Below are 25234 nucleotides of genomic sequence, written 5' to 3'. Positions count from 1 at the left end.
GTGTAATGACCTGCAAAAAAGATCCTATACTCACCTACATCTGGGCCGCTAGCCAAGCAGCAGTCGATTTACATGTAGTGGCCGCTCATTGACTGGTACTACGTGGGCTTGCGACCCGTGAGAAATTACAGATGATTTTGGTCTTCTGTCATTTCGCGAGGTGTAAGTATATGTAACAGCATATACTTACACCTGTTTGGCTTGGTTCGGGTAAGTCGTTTTATTGTTTTGCCAAGACCCTGGATGCAGTAACAACCACAGTACACACACCGTATACAGTATAACTTTAATACATACACCTACCTCACTCACACATACTTACCTGCTGCCTGTCACGACCAGGGTTTCTCGGCATGGTGGTCGGCGGGTGTTACCAGTGAGGATGCTGTGGCGGGGGCGTCTGGCGGTGGTTCTGGTGCCTGGTGGGGAGCATTGGCTGTGCATGGACCTGTTTGGGCATATTGTCACTCTGTGCTGGGTAGGCCTGGCGGTGCTTCCATTCCGCTCTGGCATGGGCGCCACCATCTTGCTTTCAGCCATGTGACCTAGTCGGCCAATCCTGGCGTGTCACATGCTCACTCTCTGACCAGTCATGGCTTAGCACTGGGTATTTAGTGGAGTTCAGAGCTCACTTGCATTGCCAGTGCAACGTGCTTGTCCGCCTGCCTGTTGGATTCTGCCTAAGCCTGCTTTATCTGACCTGCTCCACACCCTGCTGGAATCCCCTGCCTCCTCCTATTGCCTCTCCCTTGCCTGAGTACCTGTGTCAGCTGTACCCTGCACCCTGCCCCCTCACATTTCCTCTGGACATTATTCACCTCAGCCTGCAATTCACTTCAGCCTGCAAATCACCTCAGCCTGCAATTCACTTCAGTCTGCAATTCACCTCAGCCTGCAATTCATTTCAGCCTCACAAAACCTGGAATACTGGACTGCCTTCTGTTAACACTACCTGGACTTTTCCCATTGCATCACTACAGTTCCCAAGTGCACTTTAGTGCTAAACCCGGACTTTCTGTTTTGCCACATTCATGTCCACTCATTAAAAGCTCCGCATTTATTTTTAAATCTGCTTCAGTGTCTGCTCCTATTATCACGCCGGGTCCACAACAGAACCAGAACCTCAGTTTGCACTGGCCCAATGGACTCGGCCACTGGACAGGAGTCTGGAGCAGATTTATTCTGGTGTATCGCAGGCCGTTTGGAAAACCTGGAAGCTATGCAGCACCAAATGGCTCACTTCATGCAAGAAATAACTAAACAACAGGATAATTTGCAAACTTCTCTATCCACTCCTAGTGCAACAGTAGTTACACCTGCTCCTTTGTCTGCAAATACAGGTTACAGGACATTCCCCCGCTTACACCTTCCTATGCCAAGTAAATTCGATGGCAATCCCAAGCTTTGTCGTGGATTCCTGAATCTGTGTGATATACACTTCATTTTACAGGCTGATAATTTTCCCACTGCAAGAACTAAAGTGGCCTACATTGTGTCTTTGTTGTCCGGCTCAGCCTTGGATTGGGCTTCCCCACTCTGGGAGTGTCCAGATTCTCTGCTGGATAACTACACTGACTTTGTGATATCATTCAGGAGGATTTTTGATGAGCCTGGAGGTACTGTATCAGCCTCATCTAGTATTATGACACTGAAACAAGGAACCCGTCCTGTCAGCCAATATGCCGTACAGTTTCAGATTTTAGCATCAGAACTCGAGTGGAATGAGGAAGACCTCACCTCTGCTTTCCACTTGTCTAAAGGATGATCTGGTCATCCGTGACCTTCCTGCTAACCTAAACAATATGATTTCCCTCTGTAATAAGATTGACCTACGCTTCAGAGAACGTCAGGCTGAAAAGCACAGAACTGACCGGCAAAGGTCATTTACTCCTCCCTCTACTACCCGTCCATCTCCTCTTTCTACAGATGAAGAGCCTATGCAGGTGAATCACACCCATCTCTCCAAAGAGGAATGCCAGAGAAGAATATTTAAAAACCTCTACATATACTGTGGAGATTCGGGTCACCTGGTGGCTTCCTGTTCCCGTAAATTGGGAAATGCCCATTCCTAACTGACCCTGGTGACATCAAGTTAGGAGTAATGAGTCCATCTCCAACCTGTAAAGATTTCGTATTAAACCCAGCCTTAGATTTCAAGTCGAAGCCTGTCTTTGTTGCTGCTTTGTTAGATTCTGGAGCAGCCGGAAATTTCATGACTTCCAGTCTAGTTGACAAACTACGGATTCCTTGTTCTTCTCTCAAGCCTTCGATTTCCTTGACCGCTGTAGATGGGCGCCCTCTGACTAACTCTGCCAGTACTGGTCCGTATTGGAGCATTACATTCTGAGTCTCTGAAATTCCTAGTGATTCCTAAAGCCTCTCAAGACATCATTTTAGGGCTACCCTGGTTACGCCAGCACAATCCCAGGATAGGTTGGTGCTCAATGCAAACCCTTTCTTGGGGGGCTGACTGTCAAAAAGCCTCTCTTCCCAAGATACGACCTGTAAGGAGAACAGTCTCATTAACACCACCAGCAATTCCCAAAGAATATCAAATGTTTACTGATGTTTTTTCTGAACAGCAGGCAAATAGCTTACCTCCTCACAGGGAATGGGATTGTCCAATCGATTTATTGCCAGACAAGATGCCTCCTCGAGGTGTTACCTATCCTCTATCCTTGCCAGAGACCAAAGCTATGTCCGAGTACATCCAGGAGAATTTGGAGAAGGGGTTTATCTGTCCTTCCACCTCTCCTGCCGGAGCTGGTTTTTTTTTTTGCTAAGAAGGATGGAGGCCTAAGAACATGTATAGATTATAGCAGTCTTAATGATATAACGGTCAAGAATCGGTAGCCACTTCCTTTAATCACAGGGTTATTCGACAGAGTCAAGGGATCCGTCATATTCTCAAAACTAGATTTGCGAGGGGCCTATAACCGCTTTTAATACCAGGGATGGTCATTTTGAATACCTTGTGATGCCCTTCCGATTATGTAATGCCCCTGTTGTCTTTCAAGGATTTGTAAATGAAATTTTTCGGGACTTACTATATACCTCAGTAGTTGTCTATTTGGATGATATATTGATTTTCTCGTCTTCTCCAGAAGAACATCATAAACATGTGAAGGAGGTGTTATCTCGATTAAGGAAGAATCATCTTTACTGCAAACTGGAGAAATATGTCTTTAGCGTACCCAATGTGCCATTCCTTGGCTATATTATCTCTGGTTTTAGTCTAGAAATGGACCCCAAGAAGGTTCAGGCAATCTAGGATTGGTCCCGACCTCAAACTCTGAAAGCCATTCAGAGACTGCTTGGATTTGCAAATTATTACAGACATTTTATCAAGGGATTTTTTTCTTTGTTGGCTCCCATCATGGCCCTGACTCGTAAAGGCGCTAGTCCTGCTCTATGGTCACCTGAGGCAGAGACAGCCTTCCAGCTGTTGAAGCAAGCATTTATTACAGCCTCAGTTCTAAGACAACCAGACCTGGATAGACCCTTCTTGTTGGAGGTCGAAGCTTCATCAGAGGCAGTGGGAGCCGTCCTATCCCAGCGCTACAAAGACAACTGGGTTCACCAAAAAATGTTCTCCCGCTGAGAAAAACTACGCCATAGGAGAACAAGAGCTCTTGGCAGTAAAGTTGGCACTAAAGGAATGGAGATACCTCTTAGAAGGGGCCAAGTTTCCCTTTACTGTCTTCCCCGACCATAGGAACCTCCTCTTCCTCAAAAATATTCAGCGTGTAAGTCCTCGTTTGGCCCGGTGGGCAATATTCTTTGCTTGCTTCCAGTTTACTCTGACCTTCCATTCTGGAGCTCTCAATCAAAAAGCAGATGCTTTATCAAGGTCTCTTTCCTGCAACAACAATTCTGAAATTCTGTGCAGTACTCCGGTGCTGAGTCAAGGGTGTTTGCCACCATACAAATGCAACCACCTACTGGGAAAACCTTTGTGGCCCCAGAGTTAAGGAAGCAGCTTATCACCTGGGCTCACTCCTCATGCTTTGCAGGCCATTCTGGTACTCGAAAGACTCTGGAGCTCTTGAAGAGAGCCTATTGGTGGCCATCGATGAAAACTGATGTCTTGGAATTTATTTTGTCATGTACCTCATGTGCCCAGCACAAATCCTCGTATCAAGCCCCAGCTGGTGAGTTGCTGCCCCTGCTTATCCTGTTGCATCCGTGGATGCATCTCTCCAAAGACTTTGTGACTGATTTGCCAAGTTCCCAGGGTTATGCTACCATCTGGGTCGTGGTAGACTGATTTTCGAAGATGGTCCATTATGTCTGCCTAAAGAAACTTCCTACTGCATCGGATTTGGCTCATCTGTTCGTCCAACATATATTTCTTCTCCACGGACTCCCTACAGAAATAGTCTCTGATTGTGGAGCTCAATTCATGGCAAGGTTTTGGAGAGTTCTGTGTTCCATTCTGCAAGTAAAGTTAAACTGCTCTGTAGCTTACCATCCGCAAAGTAATGGTTCCACGGAGAGGGTTAACCAGGACCTTGAAACCTTCCTAAGGATCTTCATGTCATCCTCTCAAGACAATTGGTCTGAATTATTGCCCTGGGCTGAATTTGCACATAATGATTCTTATCATTCCTCCACAGAGCAAACCCCGTTCCAGATTGTATACGGTCTCCATGCCCGAGTTCCCGAGTTCCAAAGCCTTCCTGCCTTTGATGTTCCAGCTGTGGACGATACTGTACGGAGGTTTGCGTCAAATTGGGCTCAGGTACGTGCTGATTTGGAGAAGGCATCCTCTCGTTACAAACTTCAGGCTGATAAGAAACTGAGGAAGGTGCCCTGCATGCAAGTTGGAGATCAGGTTTGGTTGTCTACCCGGAACCAGCGGCTCAGAGTACCCTCAATGAAGTTTGCTCCACGTTTTATCGGACCCTTCTCCATCATCGAAATAATTAATCCTATGGCTTATCGCCTTCAGCTCCCTTCATATTTGAAAATCCCAAACTCCTTCGACATTTCCCTACTCAAACCTCTGATCCTGAACAAATTCCGCAAGGCTCTTCCTGTTCCTCCTAGTGTTCAGACAGAAAGGCGTGGAATTTGAAGTCTCCCAGGTCCTGGATTCCCATGTCCGCAGGGGTCGTTTACAGTTTCTCCTGGATTGTAGGGGTTACGGCCTGGAAGAACGCTGCTGGACCGATGCCCCAGACATCCATGCTCCCGCACTCATCAGGAAGTTTCATACTGCCCATCCTGAAAAGCCTGGTGAGTGTCCTGAGGCCATCCATAAGGGGGGGGGTACTGTCATGACCAGGGTTTCTCGGCATGGTGGTCGGCGGGTGTTACCAGTGATGATGCTGTGGCAGGGGGCATCTGGCGGTGGTGCTGGTGCCTGGTGGGGAGCATTGACCGTGCGTGGACCTGTTTGGGCATATTGTCACTCTGTGCTGGGTAGGCCTGGTGGTACTTCCATTCTGCTCTGGCATGGGCACCACCATCTTGCTTACAGCCATGTGACCTAGTCGGCCAATCCTGGCGTGTCACATGCACCCTCTCTGACCAGTCATGGCTTAGCACTGGGTATTTAGGGGAGTTCAGAGCTCCCATGCAATGCCAGTGCAACGTGTTTCTCAGCGCAAGCTGAGAGAGAGTTCCTTAGCTTGTCCGCCTGCCTGTTGGATCTCTGCCTAAGCCTGCTTTACCTGACCTGCTCCACACCCTGCTGGAATCCCCTGCCTCCTCCTATTGCCTCTCCCTTGCCTGAGTACCTGTGTCAGCTGTACCCTGCCCCCTCTCACATTTCCTCTGGACATTATTCACTTCAGCCTGCAAATCACCTCAGCCTGCAATGCACTTCAGTCTGCAATTCACCTCAGCCTCACAAAACTTGGAATACTGGACTGCCTTCTGTTAACACTACCTGGACTTTTTCCCATTGCATCACTACAGTTCCCAAGTGCACTTTAGTGCTAAACCCAGACTTTCTGTTTTGCCACATTCATGTCTGTTAACCCACTCATTAAAAGCTCCAGTGCTGCTTCAGTGTCTGCTCCTATTATCACCCCGGGTCTACAACAGAACCAGAACCTCACACTGCCAGCTGTTCATGTCCACTTCTCCATGTAGAATCGAATGGGAGTACCTGGAATAAAGATCCCATACTCACCATCAACCTGGTGCTGCTCTCTCCATGCATCCCCATACTTGGCAAAAACGAGTGATCCGATCCGAGCCAACCAGGTGTAAGTATATGTTGTCACATATATTTACTCTACGCAAAATGACAGATAATCACTATCATCTGTAATTCCCACGGACCGCTACCCAATCAGCGGCTGCTTTACATGTAGCGGCTGCTCATTGACTGGTTACACGTGGGTCCCAGCCAATGAGCGGCCGCTACATGTAAAGTGGCCGCTGATTGGCTGCCGGGTCCGGCTTCTGACAGTTCACATGTGGGGTGTCCCGTTAGAAGCCAAGTTGCCATCTATGTGATAACACATAGGCGTCTACAGTCTGCTGTGCTCAGGACTTACTGGGGATGCTACGGAGAACAACAGAGGTGAGTATATGATCTTTGTTCACAGATACTCATAGGAATTCTACTGGAGAAGGGGACAGATCAGCTGGCAGCAGGTAAATATGTGTGAGTGAGGTGGGTGTATGGAATAAAGTCATACTTTAGACGGTGTGTGTGTACTGCATGCTGACACCTGTAGTCCCACTGTAAAATACAATAGTTTATCTTTTTTTTACAATACTATTACCCCCGTATCCACTGCTCCAGGGGTGTGGGGAAGAGCTCCGGTGCCTGGGGTGTCGGGAGAGGGGGACCCCTTCTTGGAGGGGGTCCCCACCTTTGCTGAGATCCCTGGCTTGGGCTGACCAACTTGGGGTGTTTATGCTTTGGCTGGGGAGACCCAGCAGTAGGGTCTCCTGGCTGTGGCATTACACCCCGGTCGGTTTGGGTCCGGTGCTGGTTTTAAATATAGGGGGACCCCTATGCATTCCCCCCCCAATATTTAAAACCAGGATTGGCCCTGCAGCCAGGGGCTGGTTCCTAAATTATGGGGGAACCCTACATGTTTTTTCCCCCATAATTTTAGGAACCAGGACTGGCTGAGCAGCCTGGGGCTGGTTATGCTTTTGGGGGAGGAACCCTACATCATTTTTTTTAAAAAAGATGTAACCCTTTTCTTACAGGTAGACCACACAATCTGCCTTCACTTATTTCACTGATATGTGCAGGTTGCTTGTTCGGGAGAGTTAGACAGAGAGAAGACACTGCAATCTCGGCTGAGTAATCTCCTTCAAAACTTGCTACTCGGGGGAGATATCTCACTCTGAATCACCATCGGCCAACTCACTGTCAGATAAACTCACTTCTTAGTAAATTTGAGAGTTTAAAAATGGGAAACTCACCCGAGTTTCAGCAATGCAAATTGAGTTTAAAAAAAAACAAGCTTGATCAACCTCGGATCTTAGTAAATTTACCCGTGTCCACGAGTGCGATGTGTAAGCATGACCTTTCTGATACTGTTGTCCTCGCAGAGATGCTGCCTTCCACCATTTCTGCTCCCTCTGCAAATGTGGGGATGAACAGCACAAATATAGCTGATGACATAGAAATTGAGGATGCCACCGAGGAAGTGCAAGAGGGTAAGGGGGATATTCGTGTAGCTGACACTGGAACTAAGGAGGATGTTTGTGTAAGTCAGATACCAGTGGAAGCAGCTCTTGGCCATTAGAAGAGGAAGGCCATTGTCATGCCTGGGCATAGGTCCAACATATGCACTTCTTATGTGTATAATTATTTTTACCCAAAACCTGACAAGAATTGTCAAGCCATTTGTAGCATTTGTAAAATCATGATAAGTAGAGGTAGGGACGTTAACCATCTAGGAACCTCCTCCCTGTTATGTAATCTGCAGTGAACTCATGAAACGTTTTTTGACAACATCAGAAACTGGTGCTAAAAAAATAACAACAAGCAGTCCAGCATCATATACTGTAGCTCCATTCTCTAAACTAGATCCCAGCACCAGCAATCTCTACCACCAACACCTTCATCCTCAATATCCATGGTAATGATCGGAGATAGTCCTGCTTTCAGTTTGTTAAGGTTCTATAACTTCTCCCCTATCCAGGATTCCTCAGAAGAATTCTTGAGCTCTAGGCCTGCTGTTGCTGCTGCTGGGGATGAATCTTCATCCCAGAAGGGGACCAAGAAGACTAGTATTTTAAAAAACAAGAACTGTGAAACAATCCTTTGCAATGGGAAGTAAGTATGACAGCTCTCACCCAGTCGCAAAATTGAATATTGAAAACAATATTGTGAGCTGTGAGGTGGTCAAAATTTACTGGAAATTAGTGGAAATAAATGTTATTGAGGTTAATAATACTCTAGGGAAAAAAAGGATCAAATTATGTGATTTTAGCTTTTTTGCCAATTTTTTGGGAAAAAAAAATCCAAAACCAAAACCAGTCACTGCGGGTTGGCAAACCCGAAAAAAAAAATCATCCCACAAATTAGAACCAAAACCAGCAAAAATAGTCCGGAGCACATTTCTATAACATGCCCCTATATCACTGATGATATTAAAAAGAACCTCTATATACCCCTGCCTTTACCTTCTAAAATCCTTCCTATAAACCTCTAAGGATGACACTAATTTGCGTACACAGTCATACAGTAAATAAAGACTTAGACCTGGAATCTGTGGTTCCAAAGCACAAGTGTTATTCAAGTAAAAGTTCAGACAGTTACACGCAATTGATCCAGACACAATTTAGGCGTAAAAGGAATTATACAGACCCAAGTACAGTATACATATGCAGCGCTTCCGGTACCAGATGTTAGGCATCAGCAAGAAACCCCTCAGTCAGCATTCAGCAAGAAGACTAAAGACCCAGTGTTGGAGCACACATATTTATACCCCCCCAGAATAGACAGGACAATAGAGAAGTTTGCTGCTGATGTCATTGGTTCCCAGGGGAGAAGCATCTGTTACAAAGCATTTAACAGGCTGGTTCAAATAGACTCTCCCTGCCTCTAACAGCTGGGTGTCTTTCCCTTCCCGCCCCCTGTAACATCCTAACAGTTGTTCATGAAATATACATTTTGTTGCTTGTAGCCTCTGCGATCCATAACTCGAGAATGCATGATGCGACCTTGTTTAGCATGTATAAAACCTTAGTTATCAAATATCTTTATTTCACAGCGTTTATATTAACTGAATAAACTTAAATCTTATATCTTAAAGCTAATGGAACCTTGTAAGTGAATATGTAATGTGTGAGTGTACGGGGTTTGATATGAAGACGCTAGTTAACTGGGAACAGATGTGTGCGCATTTAGCTACTAAACGGTATTCTCATTTGGGGTCATAAGCATAATGTGTATATGTAAAATGGTGAAGATGCAATCGCATGATGCTAATAATTGTGCATTTGCTACTGGGTGTCATGTTAGCAGCTCAATTGTGCATAATGTGCGGTGTTTATGCATGAGATTCCATCTATGATGGACTTAACATATATATATATATATATAAATGTACATACATACACACACATATCATTCCTCACTCACAGTTTCAGACTGCAATGCAAATGTGACTTCCAGCTGTGAAACTAAACCATCCTGTCTGGGTATGAAACTAAAACCTGTTTGGATTCAGATAAATCCAATTGTGTAGATCAATGCCTGGATTATATTACAATTGCCAACAGGGATTCCCAATTTGTATGTAAATCACTCACAGTTTCTGGTGCATTGTCTATTCTATTTAGATTATCAAAAACATTGCCATCTGTTCTTAGATCGTGAGTTGTAGCTTAAAGTGACGCTGGTCGCAAAATGGCGTCTGGCAGATTCTTGTTTCTAAAATGCTGTCTAGCTGCCATTCGCAAGATGGCGTCGTGCACGCTTCAATTTTAAACTGATCTTGTCTCAGCCAATTATCCAGCTTTGACAGTCTACCCTTTGATAGCGAACAACATGCTATCACAATCTGCTATTAGAATTTAATTTAGTCTTATATTTACATATTATTTAGTGTTATTATGGGATGGCACAAGGTGGTTCTTAATCCATCAATGTGTCTCTGGGTGGGGACATAAAACTACTATTATACGCACACCACGGATCTTGGAAGATCATGTGAAAGATGTGGGAATGCACCAGTCTTATAAAAGCAGTCTTGAAGGGGAATTGAGACTTTACATTATCTGAGGTGTTCTTATAAATAACATTTCAATAATACATTCTATGCATGGCTAAATATAATACATTAAATGATGGTATTTCCTAGCTCAGGGTTGTAATGCAGTTCTGTATTTACCTTGGTATTCATACTGGCCACCATCATAATTTCATTCTTTCGTTTTACTCTATTTTTACATTTTCCACACTTCAACACAATAGGAACACACCGGACGCATATGCCAATTATTATGATGACAATCAGTATAAGGATCAAGAATTTGCTTTGCCTATGCTGGCGATCACTTCCTGGACCCATTCCCCTAGACCTGAGAACCATTTCACTGGGTTCAGCCATGACACCCATCCTTCTATCTTTTCCCCGACTTCAGCCACTGAAGCATTATGGTTCTTACGAAATTCCCATTTTAGCTGCAGAATTTCATCCATCCTCCGGTCTATCACCTCCTTAGGGTTGCTGGTATCATTGGTGACATAGGTGCAACATTTTACTCCGAACTGGGTGGCTAATGTTACGCAAAACCCTCCAGTAACAGCAGTTAAATAATTCAGCACTAGTCTGTGTTGCACCAGTTCTTTCTTGTATGCTTGCAATTCTCTCCCTGTATACCTGAATGTGTCATCGTACATCTCGGTGATATTATCTATCAATTTAGCAAGTTCCTGAATATATCTAAAATTTAATGTACCACCGAGCAATCCTGGTGGGATCCAATGCGACTAAAACTTGAAAGCCAGTTGTCTCACTGATTAACTGAGCGGCTTTATGCACATCAACAGGTATAATGTTTCTTTTGCCTCTGTGTTCATATTGCGTGTGAAGATATGGTGATGGTATGTTTTTTTTTTTTTTACGTATGCCAAGCATTTCAACTAGGGGTGAGCGGGTTTGGATTTCTGAAATCCAAACCCCCCCGAGACCCCCCGATCCGAGGCCGATCCGAGTCAGGCTCGACTTTTCCAGCCTGACTCGGATCTGAAATCGAGGCAAAACGTCATCATCCCGCCTTCCGGGTCTCACGGGTTTTGGATCCTATATAAGGTACCCGCGTCGGCGCCATTTTCTCACTCGGCTGTGGACAGTGAAGAGGGAGGGTGGGAGTTAGGGCTGGCCTGGCTGTATAGTGTAGTGTAGTGTTGTAGTGTAGTGTAGTGTTGTGCTGTGCTGTGCTGCGCTGTGCTGCTGTTGTCCATAGGGGCTGTGTCCACTACTTCAAAGTCCATAGGGGCTGACTGGACTGTGTTGTGCAGTCAGTTGTCCATAGGGGCTGTGTCCACTCCAAAGTCCTGTGCAGTGTCCCAGTCCTAAAGGGGTGTTGTAGTGTTGTCCAGGGGGTGCTCTGTCCGTCAGGGGTGCTCCCCCCAAGTGCTTAAAAAAAAAATATTTTTTCTTTGTGAATTGTGTGCACTGTGGCTGCACGTGCATCAACAAAGGAGCAGCGCCAAGCGTGCGCCTGTGTCCCATAAGTAAAAGGCCAGCTGGCTTGTCCGTTAAAGGGTGCTGTAACCTCCAAAGGGCACTCCAAACAAAATAAAAAAATATATTTTTTTGTGTTTGTGAATTGTGTGCGCAGTAGCCGCACGTGCATCAACAAAGTAGTGCCAAGCGTGCACCTGTGTCCCATAAATAAAGGGCCGGCTGGATTGACCGCTAAAGGGTGCTGTAACCCCCAAAGTACACTCCAAACAAAATAAAAAAATATTTTCTGTGTTTGTGAATTGTGTGCGCAGTAACCGCACATGCATCAACAAAGTAGTGCCAAGCGTGCGCCTGTGTCCCATAAGTAAAAGGCCGGCTGGCTTGTCCGTTAAAGGGTGCTGTAACCCCCAAAGTACACTCCAAACAAAATTAAAAAATATATTTTTTTGTTTGTGAATTGTGTGCGCAGTAGCCGCATGTGCATCAACAAAGTAGTGCCAAGCGTGCGCCTGTGTCATAAGTAAAGGGCCGGCTGGCTTGTGCGTTAAAGGGTGCTGTAAACCCCAAAGTACACTCCAAACAAAATAAAAAAATATTTTCTGTGTTTGTGAATTGTGTGCGCAGTAGCCGCACATGCATCAACAAAGTAGTGCCAAGCGTGCGCCTGTGTCCCATAAGTAAAAGGCCAGTTGGCTTGTCCGGTAAAGGGTGCTGTAACCCCCAAAGGGCACTCCAAACAAAATAAAAAAATATATTTTTTGTTTGTGAATTGTTTGCGCAGTAGCCGCACGTGCATCAACAAAGTAGTGCCAAGCGTGCGCCTGTGTCATAAGTAAAGGGCCGGCTGGCTTGTCCATTAATGGGTGCTGTAACCCCCAAAGTACATTCCAAACAAAATAAAAAAATATTTTCTGTGTTTGTGAATTGTGTGCGCAGTAGCCGCACGTGCATCAACAAAGTAGTGCCAAGCGTGCGCCTGTGTCCCATAAATAAAGGGCCGGCTGGATTGACCGCTAAAGGGTGCTGTAACCCCCAAAGGGCACTCCAAACAAAATAAAAAAAATATTTTTTTGTGTTTGTGAATTGTGTGCGCAGTAGCCGCACATGCATCAACAAAGTAGTGCCAAGCATGCGCCTGTGTCCCATAAGTAAAAGGCCGGCTGGCTTGTCCGATAAAAAGGGTGCTATAACCCCCAAAGGGCACTCCAAACAAAATAAAAAAATATTTTTTTTTGTTTGTGAATTGTGTGCGCAGTAGCCGAACGTGCATCAACAAAGTAGTGCCAAGGGTGCGCCTGTGTCCCATAAGTAAAAGGCCGGCTGGCTTGTCCGTTAAAGGGTGCTGTAATCCCCAAAGGGCACTCCAAACAAAATTAAAAATATATTTTTTTGTTTGTGAATTGTGTCCGCAGTAGCCACACGTGCATCAACAAAGTAGTGCCAAGCGTGCGCCTGTGTCATAAGTAAAGTTCCGGCTGGCTTGTCCATTAAAGGGTGCTGTAACCCCCAAAGTACACTCCAAACAAAATAAAAAAATATTTTTTGTGTTTGTGAATTGTGTGCGCAGTAGCCGCACATGCATCAACAAAGTAGTGCCAAGCGTGCGCCTGTGTCCCATAAATAAAGGGCCGGCTGGATTGACCGCTAAAGGGTGCTGTAATCTCCAAAGGGCACTCCAAACAAAATAAAAAAATATATTTTTTTGTGTTTATGAATTGTATGAGCAGTAGCCGCACGTGCATTAACAAAGTAGTGCCAAGCGTGCGCCTGTGTCATAAGTAAAGGGCCGGCTGGCTTGTCCATTAAAGGGTGCTGTAACCCCCAAAGTACACTCCAAACATAATAAAAAAATATTTTCTGTGTTTGTGAATTGTGTGCACTGTGGCTGCACGTGCATCAACAAAGGAGCAGCGCCAAGCGTGCGCCTGTGTCCCATAAGTAAAGGGTCGGCTGGCTCATTTCTTAAAGGGTGGTGTAACCCACAAAGTACACTAGTCTCCAACAAAAATAAAAAATTATTTTCTGTGTTTGTGTGCGCCTTAGCCGCACGTATATGTCAATATAACATAAATGGAGGACCAAACTTTCTCCGATAAAAATAAAATAGGGAAAGATCAAGAACCACTTCCTCCTAGTGCTGAAGCTGCTGCCACTAGTCATGACATAGACGATAACATGCCATCAACGTCGTCTGCCAAGGCCGATGCCCAATGTCATAGTAGAGGGCACATACAATCCCAAATGACAAAGTTCAGGAAAATGACCTTGAAAAAAACATTTAAATCATCTGAAGAGAAACGTAAACTTGCCAATATGCCATTTACGACACGGAGTGGCAAGGAATGGCTAAGGTCTTTCCCTATGTTCATGACTAGTGATTCAGCTTCACATGACGATGGATGCCCTCCTCCCACTAAAAAAATCAAACGAGTTAAGCTGGCAAAAGCACAGCGAAGAACTGTGCGTTCTAAGAAGATATCTCTAATCCCCAAGGAGAGTCCAAGTGTGGTGGTGGTTGCGATGCCTGACCTTCCCAGCACTGGACGGGAAGAGGTTGCTCTTTCCACAATTTGCACGCCCTCTGCAAGTGCTGAAAGGAGCACCCACAGTCCACTTGCTGATATGCAAATTGAAGATGTCACTGTTGAAGTACAACAGGATGAGGATACTGGTGTAGCTGGCGCTGAGGAGGAAGTTGGCGAGGAGGATTCTGATGGTGATGTGGTTTGTTTAAATCAGGCTCCGGGGGAGACAGTTGTTATCTGTGGGATGAAAAAGCCCATCACGGTCATGCCTGGGCAGAAGACCACATTCCACCTCTTTGGTCTGGCAATATTTCTATCCAAATCCGGACAACAACTGTCTTGCCATATGTACCATATGTAAAGGTGGAATAAGTAGGTGTAGGGACGTTAACCACCTAGGAACATCCTCCCTTATACGTCACCTGCAGCGCGTTCATAAAAAGTTACTGTCAAGTTCAGAAATTTTTGGCTAAGACCGTAAGCAGTCCGGGGACACCTAAATCCCTTTGTCCTGTTGTATCCAAGCGCCTGCAAACCACACCGTCATCTCCCTCCTCGTCGATTTCCTCCTTAGTCAGGATCGGAACTAGTCCTGCAGGCCATGTCACTGGCATGACTGACTCTCCTATCCGGGATTCCTCCGGAGGATCCTGCATTGCTACGCCTCCTGCTGCCGCTGCTGCTGTTGCTGCTGCTGGGAGTCGTTCATCATCCCAGAGAGGAAGTAGGAACACCACTGCTTTTACTAAACAAATGACCCTCCAACAGTCCTTAGCGAGGAGGATGAAGTACGACAGCAGTCATCCTGAAGCAAAACGTATAACTGAGGCCTTGACTGCTATGTTGGTGTTAGACGTGCATCCGGTATCCGCCATTAGTGCAGTGGGATTTAGACAATTGATGGAGGTAGTGTGTCCCCGGTTCCAAATCCCGTCTAGATTCCACTTCACTAGGCAGGCGATACCGAGACTGTACAGAAACGTCAGAAAAAGTGTCCTCAGTGTCCTGAAAAATGCCGTTGTACCCAATGTCCACTTAACCATGGACATGTGGACAAGTGGAACAGGGCAGACTAAGGACTATATGACTGTGACAGCCCACTGGGTAGATGTATCACCTTACGCAGCAACAGCAGCAGCGTCACCAGTAGCAGCATCTCAGAAACGCCAGCTCGTTCCAAGGCAGGCTACGCTGTATATCACCGGTTTCAGTAAGAGGCACACCGCTGACAACCTCTTAGAGAAACTGAGGGAAATCATCGCCCAGTGGCTTACCCCACTTAGACTCTCCTGGGGATTTGTGATATCTGACAACGCCACCAATATTGTGCGGGCATTACATCTGGGCAAATTCCAGCACGTCCCATGTTTTGCTCACACAATAAACTTGGTGGTGCAGAATTTTCTGAAAAGCGACAGGGGCGTGCAGGAGACGCTTTGGGTGGCCCGAAACATTTCTGGCCACTTTCGCCATTCAGCGACTGCGTGCCGAAGACTGGAGCGCCAGCAAACACTCTTGAACCTGCCCCGCCATCACCTGAAGCAAGAGGTTGTGATGCGGTGGAACTCAACCCTCTATATGCTTCAGAGGATGGAGGAGCAGCAAAAGGCCATTCAAGCCTATACATCCACCTATGACATAGGCAGAGGGGGTATGCATCTGACTCAAGCGCAGTGGAGAATGATTTCCGTGTTGTGCAAGGTTCTCCAGCCCTTTGAACTTGCCACACGTGAAGTCAGTTCAGACACTGCCAGCTTGAGTCAGGTCATTCCCCTCATCAGGCTTTTGCAGAAGCAGCTGGAGAAAGTGAAGGAGGAGCTAAGACGGAGCGATTCCGCTCGGCATGTGGGGACTTGTGGATGAAGCCCTTCATTCGCTTTGCCAGGATTCCAGGGTGGTCAATCTGTTGAAATCAGACCACTACATTTTGGCCACCGTGCTCGATCCTAGGTTTAAAGCCTATGTGGTGTCTCTCTTTCCGGCCGACACACGCCTGCAGAGGTGCAAAGACCTGCTGGTGAACACACTGTCAGCTGAAGCGGAACGTGACACGTCAACAGCTCCTTCTTCATTTTCACCCGCAACTGGGGCTGCCAGGAAAAAACTTAGCTATCCTAAGCAACCCGCTGGCGGTGATGCAGGGCAGGCAGGACCAAGTTTGGACATCTGGTCCGGATTGAAGGACCTGGCAACAATTTCTGACATGTCTACTGTCACTACATATGATACTGTCACCATTGACAGAATGGTGGAGGATTACATCGGTGACAGCATCCAAGTAGGCATGTCAGACAGTCCATACCTGTACTGGCAGGAAAAAGAGGCAATTTTGAGGCCCCTGTACAAACTGGCTCTATTTTACCTGAGTTGCCCCCCTCCAGTGTGTACTCCGAAAGAGTGTTTAGTGCAGCCGGGAACCTTGTCAGCGAAAAGCGTACGAGGTTGCTTCCACAAAATGTGGAAGGGCCCAAGGACAATTCCATCTTGCACCTCTTTTTTTTCTTTGCATTATGTACAGTTTGGGGCCTAGTTTTTCAAACTGCCATCCTGTCTGCCACTGCAGTATCACTCCTAGATGGGTCACGTGTTTGTGCAGCCCACTCGTGTCGCTTAGCATAGTCATCCAGCTACCTCGGTGCAACCTTTTGGACATAAAAACACTATTGTGAGGTGTGAGGTGTTCAGAATAGACTGGAAATTAGTGGAAATTAAGGTTATTGAGGTTAATAATAGCATAGGAGCAGAAAAACCAACACATTCTGTGATTTTAGCTGTTTTTATGCTTTTTTTAAAAAAAATACAGATCCAAAACACAAAACCCAGAAACCAAAACACGGAAGGGTGGTTTTGGCAAAACCAATCCAGATCCAAAACACGAAGAAAGATCCAGATCCAAAACCAAAACACAAAACACGAAAAGTGGCCGGTGCACACCCCTAATTTCAACATGTGTGAGGGTCATAAGTTCTGGAAGTATTCTTCCCAAATAACATAACAATTACAATACTAAGACTGGTCAGACACTCCCCTGGTTTGGTATAGCAGTCCTCCTCCTGACTCCACTCCATCAGCTCACATTTCCTTTATCGGTCCTCCATCACAGACACTGGGTATTCCCAAACAGATCATCACGACAGAAACTCTAGAGAAACAGAACTAAGATGACCACAGCAGACCACTCCATTGCTGGAAGCACTGATCTACACATTTCTTTAGGTCAGATATCTCACCGTCACCTTTTTAATCCTTCCGGCACAAGCTCGCAATCAACAGGTCCACGTTACCGACCTTGTCTCCGCCTTGTATCTCCACCGGTTGGTTAACCTCCCTATAGTGAGTGGAATGGACCCACGTATCTTCCTCGGCCACCCTTTGTGGATGTTGTATCGTCAGATACGGACCTTTCCACCGATCAGTCAAACAACCTGAGCTAAAAAAATTTGGATCATAACAAATTCTCCAGATTTGACAACATGACAGTTTGCATTAAATATGTTAGTTAATAACACTTTCAATTTCTGTTATTCGCATTCATCTTCGTGAGACCCTGTACAGTAACCTCATTATCATATTTTCATATGAGGCTGCCTGTTTGAACAGTACCTCAAAGGGGGGCAAATAATGGAAAAGACAGTCTGGGATAATCTTAGTGTTGTTACCCATCACCTTACACATGTTCTTGGAAACGTCACCTGTAAAATAAGTCCCCCTATCATTTTTAATAATTCTAGGGATATAGTATCTGTATACAGGTTCCTGCAATTAAATTTTGTTATTAATAGCTACTGCTCTAAATAATGCCTGGGCCACTGGGTTGGATAATATTCCGAGTAGTAGACCTTAGCCTGGCATGGCTGCCGTTTATCCTTATCAACCTTGTGTCCTGTGAGTGGGAGACAAAGCACAACAGTTTAATATCATTTAAACATGACCTAAATACAACAATAAATCGTCCACTTTCTACACTAGAACAGATCCATCGGCAGGTTGAAAAGATTGTAAACAGTCATATAAGGCCTTAGAGAAGATACTGGGGTTGCCTATGAACCCATGGGAAACTCGTGTTCCTGTGTGGTGTTCTTTACTTTGCAGTACTTACTTATGTGTCCCACTTGGTTGCAGTTAAAACATGTTTTTGAATGGGTTGGATGAAAGGATTGTTGTGGGAGTTGAGCAAGAGGGAAAGGTGGTGGGTATGGGTAAGGATGTGGAGGATAAGGGTATGGTGGGAGGTATGAAGTTTGTGGGTAGTATGAGGCCTGTGGTTGTGTATGATATGTGGGGTAAGGATGTGTTTGCTGTGGTGTGGGATTGGTGAGGACGTGTAACTGTTCAGGTGCAGGTGTGTGTGTGGGTGAGGGTGTGTCTGTTGGCTGTGATGTTATTGTCATTCCCTCCAGAGCTTGGATACTGACAGCCATTAGTTTTTCACTCTGGGTCTCTCTCTTCTTTGTGATATTTTTATCATGCTGTATGGCAGATTCTATGAGTGTATCTATTGTGACTCCCCTCCAGCCAGGTTGTGAGGTCTGAACCCGGGTTTTTAAACTCTCCTTCTGCTTAATGGTGAAAATTTTGTTCCAGTTAACTACTACTGGAAAATATATACCCAATTGAGTTACAATGCGGGAAATGTTACTTTGGTTTACTTGGTCTGTTAAGGGAACATCACCATCCAATACACAATCCGTGATAAATTTTGTCATGTCGGTATTGCCTGGTAGACAGGCCCTTAACACCACATGAGAATCTTTATTAGTGGGTTCATGTGAACTACCCAAATTTCTCAAAAATCTTTGACATTTGGCTAATTCCCTTTTGGGATTGGGGAAATCATTTATGATGGAATTTAGTTCTGCTCTTGTCCGAGGACAATGCATTACTACTTCCCTCATGGGCACTATACCGTTCGCATCTGCATTTCCATTTGGAGCAGTTATTGTCCGAATGGGATGCAGACCGGTAGCGCTGCTACCTTTGACCTGGTTACCTGGCTGGGGGTTTAGTCTGCTGCTGCCGCGTATTGGTATGAACAACTTCCTCTATGGGTGCAGAGGGCATTAACACTTCCCTTGCTGTTACCGATGAAGATGGCAGCACCACTCGTGATTGTGGTGATGCAGCATCTATCATTTGTACAGCATGGGAAATGGCAGACATTACAATAGGCTCATCATCCACATCATGAACATTTTCTTTATAGTTGCTTAAGAGAGGGTACAAGTTGCTTATTACATTTTTATGGGTATTTTTGGTAACTGTACTTGCACCTCCATCCACATAAGGTGGGGGAGGTGAGCGTGAACTGCTGACAATACTCTCCACGACGCTACCTTGCCACACGGGCGCGCCATTTTGCGGCTCGCCTGTATTGCAATTCAGCGTTGCGGGTGTATATTCTGGCAATGTGCTCACAACGCTAGTATGCGTCGTTTGCACATTCTTAAGCCACACATCCCCTTCATGCTGCCACAGTTTTAAACATTCAAAATATTTGACCTTTTTCTCTCGGGAGCGCATCAGACTGATGTGATCCCGGACATTATCTAGTACATTTTTATCAAAACCACCAATTCTGGGAAATGGTCTAACACTCTTCATCATCATTTTAAACCATACATCACAATACCTTATTGCATAATTAACCGTACTTAGTATGCATAATATGACGGGCCAATCCAATCGGAGCTTTCATTAGCAGCACATCATTGTCTAACATCTTCTACTGTTTGCATGGCTCCCATTCTGAGACAAAATCCTATGCTTTTCAATAAAGATTTAAACTGGTGAAAGACAATCAAGATACTTTCACTTACCTGTGGACGATTTAAGTCGTCGGCGCCCACACACCTGGATAAGATTTGAAAAAGGCAACTTCCACACCCGGATAAGATTTAGTAAGGCAACTTCCACACCTATGAGAGTTTATATGTCGGCTACTCCCACGCACCTCTCTAGAACAAAGACAAAATGTACACCTGCTACTGTGTATAGAACGGTAAAGCTACTTACCGAGCGGCTAGACTAACCCTTGCACCTAGCCCTTAAGGATCATGCGATACCCTTAACTTTGTTCAACAAATATTCACTGTTACACACTTTTTTCCTGCGCAGAAAAACAAACGTTAACCCAGATATTGGTAACAATTGAAAAAATGTAAACCTCAACGGGTTTGTTTAAACACCATGGCAGCACAACCGGAAGTACGTATACGCTATTGTGCGACCAGCCACATAAAATAATGCGACTACCACACAACCGTATAATGAATTTTTAACTGCGTACGCAAAAGTGCATCTTTTCTGTGCGCAAAACTGCGACTCAGCCGCATACTCAATACTGCGGCACCCCTTTAAAACGCTAGGTTCTATTAACAAAGGAAAACAAACTTTTTCCTTTCTTGTCCCTGGATTCTAGTCAGCTTCCTTTGCTCACACGAAAACGGATAGTGATTTTTCAGCACAAAGCGGTTGCAGGAAAACCCTGCATGTGGCCACTCCACCATTTGCTGAGATATCGATAGCCGTATGTGCCGTGTGAGTAGGTAAGTGACTTCACTCGATGAGCCCCCATCTGATGATATTAAAAAGAACCTCTATATACCTCTGCCTGTACCATCTAAAATCCTTCCTATAAACCTCTAAGGATGACACTAATTTGCGTACGCAGTTATACAGTAAATAAAGACTTAAGCTGGCCACACATCTAAAGATTATCTGTCCAATAGCCAACTATTAGATTGGTTGGAATGAAAATCTGGTAAGGAATACAATCAGCAACTTGCTCCCAGACGCTGAAAAATGGACCAAAACTGTTGTATAAACAAATAGTTTAAATCAAACATTTAACAAACTTGTCTGACGACCATTTTCATCTGTTTTCTGGCATTTAGGAGTAAATTTCTGATCATCATTTACTCCCATTCCTTACCAGATTTTCATTCCAACCAATCAACAAGTTGGCTGGTTGGATGTAAGTTGTTCTAGTGTGTGGCCACCTTAAGACCTGGAATCTGTGGTTCCAAAGCACAAGTGTTACTCAAGTAAAAGTTCAGACAGTTACACGCAATTGATCCAGACACAATTTAGGCGCAAAAGGAATTATACAGACCCAAGTACAGTATACATATGCAGCGCTTCCGGTACCAGATGTTAGGCATCAGCAAGAAACCCCTCAGTCAGCATTCAGCAAGAAGACTAAAGACCCAGTGTTGGAGCACACATATTTATACCCCCACAGAATAGACAGGACAATAGAGAAGTTTGCTGCTGATGTCATTGGTTCCCAGGGGAGAAGCATCTGTTACAAAGCATTTAACAGACTGGTTCAAATAGACTCTCCCTGCCTCTAACAGCTGGGTGTCTTTCTCTTCCCGCCCCCTGTAACATCCTAACAGTTGTTCATGAAATATACATTTTGTTGCTTGTAGCCTCTGCAATCCATGACTCGAGAATGCATGATGCGACCTCCCCACCGATAACACCGGAATACTGTAAAAAGAGTACGCATCAGTACAAAACCAAACACAACTTGTTTAGCATGTATAAAACCTTAGTTATCAAATATCTTTATTTCACAGCGTTTATATTAACTGAATAAACTTAAATCTTATATCTTAAAGCTAATGGAACCTTGTAAGTGAATATGTAATGTGTTAGTGTACGGGGTTTGATATGAAGACGCTAGTTAACTGGGGACAGATGTGTGCACATTTAGCTACTAAATGGTATTTTCATTCGGGGTCTTTAGCATAATGTGTGTATGTAAAATGGTGAAACATGCAATCGCATGATGCTAATAATTGTGCATTCGCTAATGGGCGTCATGTTAGCATCTCAATTGTGCGTAATGTGCGGTGTTTATGCATGAGATTCCATCTATGATGGACTTAACATATTTATATATATATATATATATATATACAGTGCAAAGGTTCGGCACTCAGGAAAAGTTACGAAAAGCGGGGTGCCTTCCTAAAAACTGTATACCAACACAATGTTTCTCCTATATAAGGTATAACTACCCACAAGGAAAGAACAAGACACAGGAGGCACTCCCTTTGAAAAATAGAAAAATATGTATTAAATACTTATATCATGTTGAAAAAACAGTACAGCAGCATGTCTGTCGACGTTTCAAGGTCCGCAGACCTTTTCATCAGGACTCTGCATCTGCATCTGGATCATTCGCAAGATGGCATCGTGCACGCTTCAATTTTAAACTGATCTTGTCTCAGCCAATTATCCAGCTGTGACATCACATTTCCCATAACTGAGTGTGAGGAAGCAGTGCTATCCGAAAAATACAGGACTGCAAAAAGAAAAATCAATGATTTCACTGCGGAGACCTTGTTGATAAATAAGACAAAGCTGTGATAACCCCTCTTTCTGCAGGAAATGGGAGAAAAGGGGTTATTCCACCTTAATAATTAGACCCCTAAAGCTTTGCATTTATCCCAGTAATTATCTACACTGAACTAAATACATGTGATCCTTTGGAACTCTGGGCCTGATTCAGACCCGTTCGCCAGGCTGCGTTCGCACGTAGCCTGCCGATGTTTGCAATCTGCGCATGCATATAAGACGTAATGCGTGTGCACAAAAAAGTCCATGCGATTGCGAAGCTGTATTTCCCACAGACGCCTCGCTAGACTGAGTGACAGGACGAGCCGTTTGTGGGTGGTAACAGGGGTTGGTCGATAGAAAAGGTGGAGTGGTGGTGCGAACGCAGGCGTGTCTGAGCGTCTTAACGCCATTTCATCGGTGTGCATAATTAAGATGCAGAGATATAATACACGTCACATGGCTGAATTACACACTGAAGCACTCGCAGTGCTTGCGGTAGGATATGGTCAGCCACAAGTGCTGCGTACGGGTCCGATGGTACTCAATGTTACCGATTTTTGCATACACTTCCTGGAGATGCTGTGTATCACTAAGGGAAAATGGGCATCTTAAGACGGGTGGGCAGCTAAATACACACCGCGATTGCACGCAAAGACATAAGGGGCGTGCTAATGCCTTGGCGTGTGATCACGTGATTTACATACTTTGTCAGCTGACGGCTATGTGCGAACACGTCTAGTGTGCGGGCCTGAATCAGGCCCACTGCTCCAAGCAAGCACAATTACTGTATGGAGATAATATTGTTGGATCAGGAGTGCTCTGGCACTGCCTCCATCCTCAGTGTAGACAGGTAAGCTGAGCAGGAGCTCAGTGAGAGGTCCAACCTTTGACATCATTCTCCATCGTATTCATGGTGACTAGACGTGACTCCAAGACTCTCCAACACACTAGTCGTGCAGAGCCTATACAAACACTGCAAGTACACTATATCACTACTGCTATAATGTGTTGGTACATTGCTAACATCTGCTGGTGCATTTACCGCTCAGGCACCCAACGAACCACAACACCCAGCAATACCCTAAAGCTCCAGACTGCTTCTTATGCTACAGTTATACTGTACCTGTTATATCGCTGTGTCTTATGCTACTTGTTGTTCTACCTGGTTCAGTAAACCTAAGTACTGGTTATAATGTGCCACGTGTAAACTAACAACCAGCACAAAACAACTGCGCAACACACTCAACATCATATATACTTTGGCCAAGTGTATTCCCTCCTGGTGGGTAAACTGTCTGGAGGACTACTACATCCAGCACACTGCTAGACAGTTCTGTTAATAGGATATGGGCCCAGCAAACTCGAGTTAATATGCTCTGGATCCCCATACACCTACCGATACTCTGCTAATAAATACATTAATTGATTTAAGTGCCTAGACACACCATATATTTTGTGTGCAAATGTAACTATTTGTCTATTGTACACATTAGTGCACATTCAAAACTGATGCTTTCAGCTAGTATTTGCGTGATTGTCAGTGATTATTTATTTTGTTTTTTATATTGTGATTATTCATTCATTTCCACTATGTTAGTTATTTTTTTGGAGTGTGGGCTGGAAACTTAAGGAAAGCCATGCATACACAGAGCGAACATGCAAACTCCACACAGACATGGCCAGGTCAAAACTGAAGCCATGAACCTAGAGCTATGAGGCAGCAATTCTAACCCCAGTACTGCCATACAGTGATAGGAATGAAAAATCACTTCAAACTCATGTCAATCAACTTTTTTGTAAAATTCCCAGTGACAGAACTGCCAAGAGTGCAGTGGGTATAGCCGTTGTGTTGCCCTGAGGCTGATGGGTCTTGGCAATGCCCTGCACCTTCCCACAAGGCACGCACCCAAGGCTTTGAAAGAACAGAGCGGAGTTCTCTTCTGATGTGCTTCATTCAGTGTATAGAGGGGCACACGTTAGGCTACAGAGGCATCACAGGGCCCTGTCTAAATTTTGCTATTGCGCCGGATGATCTGCTGCTCCACCCCTGACAATTCCCTTGGACTGTTTGAATTTTCAATTAATTAATTTTAAATTAACTCAAGTAATTTTAACTTTAAATTTACTTTCTAAAATACTGCTTGTTTGAGTCTCAGTTATATCATAAATAAGTCATGAATCTTAGAGGATCATGGGGTTGTATATTTTAAAACTTTAATTAAAATAGAATTTCCGCAACTATAAATACACTTTCACATATCAAATGCATTTAGGTGTGTCATCATGCCATCATATGTTAAAATTATGTAGTGGCTAAAAGGCAAAAAATATCTAAACTGGAATCTTTGAGTTTCACATCAAAACCAATTACTCATTACTGAAATCACCCTGCATTCTTCAAAAAAACAAACAAGAACCTAGTTCACCCAACTCCTATGTTCCCGGCCACCGTAGAGGGTCAATGGCAGAAAAATAATGTATTATTCTTATATTGTTTCTGTTACAGACTAGAAAACATATATATAAGGATAGCGCAGATGCAAATGCATACTGATAATAACAATAGCTACTAGCACAAGCAGATGTATAGGGGAGGTGCGACTGAATAGATGCGTCCGACCTTGAATATACGTGGATATCCGTATCTATGAGTAATATTTATCTCGTATTTTCAAACAAACAATTCGGCACCAAATGCGGCCAAATTTAGTGCAAGTCTGATTCGGCACCGGAATGCATAAAACT

Source organism: Taudactylus pleione, unplaced genomic scaffold (assembly GCF_031769625.1).
Source record: "Taudactylus pleione unplaced genomic scaffold, aTauple2 ptg000097l, whole genome shotgun sequence".
In the NCBI taxonomy this organism is placed as follows: domain Eukaryota; kingdom Metazoa; phylum Chordata; class Amphibia; order Anura; family Myobatrachidae; genus Taudactylus; species Taudactylus pleione.
Note: the sequence above shows the minus strand (reverse complement) of the source record.